Source organism: Triticum dicoccoides, chromosome 4A (genome assembly GCF_002162155.2).
Source record: "Triticum dicoccoides isolate Atlit2015 ecotype Zavitan chromosome 4A, WEW_v2.0, whole genome shotgun sequence".
Lineage (NCBI taxonomy): Eukaryota > Viridiplantae > Streptophyta > Magnoliopsida > Poales > Poaceae > Triticum > Triticum dicoccoides.
Genome location: NC_041386.1, coordinates 466,800,761 through 466,802,962, shown reverse-complemented (window position 1 = coordinate 466,802,962; position 2,202 = coordinate 466,800,761). Strand labels below are relative to the sequence as shown.

Here is a 2,202-nt window from a genome sequence, read left to right as displayed (position 1 = left end):
TTCATCAATTCGTTCGTGCGTTCCCTTGGTCGCATGCGCGCCTCAGGTACAACTTGCCTCTCGTCTCTCCTCCCTGTTATGGATCCAACATGAGGATAAATTGTTGGGGCAGTAGGTAATATCAGGATTTTTTATTGTTGTTGCTTCTATTTACGTTTATGTTCATGGTTGTTGGTGTATGGCGTTCACCTTTTACCTGGATGCCAGACCAAATAAGATCTCAATTCAGTTTCTTTATTTCGATGTTCATCTCGTGTATCATGAAAAAACTTCACCACTAAAGAGAGCAGAGCTATTATCTTGACAATAGAAGCTAGATAAATTAATCCATGAGCATTTTCATGCATATTATTTAATATATTTTTAGTTGTGCTAATTTAATAACAGTACTATTTATAGTGCTGATTTGGAGATATGTGCAATGCACTTTCAGCAATCAACAGTTCACCTACCTGTGTATTGTATGCATTAACTAGATTAATTAATGACGAAGGAAGGATTTATTCAAGTCAAGTTACTAAATATTTATGATGGTATCTTTTTCCCTGAACTTCTTATCCAGGATCAGCTCGGAGTTGAATACTTAACTGGTTCAGGAAAGCTTCAAATACAATAGTGGCAAACATCTCCATTGATGCTACAAAGCATCTCGATGATTTTGAAGCGAGTCTTCATGTTAATTACATTACTTTTTGTATCATGCCCTATTGATCGAAAAGTTACTTAGCCCTAATCATCCATGCTTAATAATGAGGATCGTTTTGGGATTTTGTTTAGCTTTCCAACACTTCCATAGTTTATTAGTACAGAGCTAGATCTCTCACTGTGCTGATCACACGTAATGAAGTCATTTTACTTGGCTTTCTAGCAACGGGTCAGCAAGTGGGTCATGATGAACCAAATTATGTTCTCTCTCTTGCATATAGATGCTCACGATTATACTGATCTGATCAATTGTAGGTTCCATAGGAACACTGAACTTGATTTTGTTGCCTCCTCGTAGCAGGGCCAGGGAAGCAGTGTCAAGTGGATCCTGGAAGAGCACTGGTGTGGGATCCGCTGCTGCCAGGTATGCTTTTCTTCCTTCCCGTCCTCTCGATCCACTTCCTCTCTTTGTTTCTGAATTTTGCACTCAAATTGTGAGGTGAGGCTCAAAAAATACAGTGGTTACCGACGGCGGCGACGACCACGAAGATTGTCCCAGCATCTGGAACAGTGGATGCATTGAGATCGAGATGACGATTAGCCACTCCATCCACGATCACTGTTTTCCCCCTTTCTTTTTGTGGAGATGATTTCACTACTCTTTATCAATGCTGTAATAACCAAGGTGCATGTGTGACTCGTTCAATCAAGTGTGTAATGAACCCTGCTTAATATGCCTATGATGCAGTACCACTACATAGTTTAAAAAGAAAAGTGGAAGGGGAGCCTCCCACCTGGCACCGCCAAGCTTCCTCTCAAGTGGCGGCACCAGGTGGCGCCCCAACTGCTAGTATATTGTCAAAAGTGGAGGATCTCATTGATCCATACACCGGCAGCTGGGATGAGGAACTTCTTCGTGACTGTTTCTCGCCAGTGGATGTGCAAAGGATATTGCAAATTCCTCTTCATACTCAGTTCACCAAAGACTTTGTTGCATGGAATTTTACACGGTCAGAGACGTTTTCTGTTTGTTCTGCCTATTACAGGGAGTTATATCATCAATTTGGGTCGCGCCTCATGAGGCCTGATGGACAGGGTAATACTCAGATAAATGGTATTTGAAAAGAAGCATGGAAACTAAAAGTCCTGGGTAAGGTTAAGCACTTCACATGAAAAGTCCTCCACGGGGTGCTACCATGCCTTGGTGTGTTGGTAATGTGACACATCACACATCCCTATTCTGGCCCAGTGTCCCCGGTGCACTATTGGAGAAGAAAATATTCAACATACTCTCTTTGGATGCCAGGGTGTTAGAGAAGTGTGGGGGCACTTAGGCCTGTTGGACACAGTTCAGAAAGCCATATCTGAGGACAGGTCTGGGTCAATTACTATGGAAATCCTTCTGAAAAATACATCGATAATAGAGGGACTTCCGGTAGCTGAATTGACCTCGGTTGCTGCGTGGTTCCTCTGGTGGCAGAGGCGCCAAATCACGAAAGGCCTTGGGATCCAAAACTCGGAGAAACAGCCTTGTCAATTAGGGTCCTGGCAACAAAT

General features: G+C 42.6%; 1 long non-coding RNA gene across 27 annotated transcripts in view; it reads left to right on the top strand.

Annotated features, from left to right (window-relative positions):
* LOC119286224 overlaps positions 1-1,385 on the top strand; it is a 7,178-nt gene extending 5,793 nt beyond the window's left edge. For 23 of the 27 annotated variants that reach the window (XR_005140321.1, XR_005140322.1, XR_005140309.1 and 20 more), the window contains one exon: positions 563-1,385. This is a non-coding gene — a long non-coding RNA (uncharacterized LOC119286224). The remainder of the gene's footprint in view (positions 1-562) is intronic. The other 4 variants (XR_005140323.1, XR_005140327.1, XR_005140315.1 and 1 more) reach the window with 4 other exon arrangements.
* The last annotated feature ends 817 nt before the right edge of the window (positions 1,386-2,202 follow it).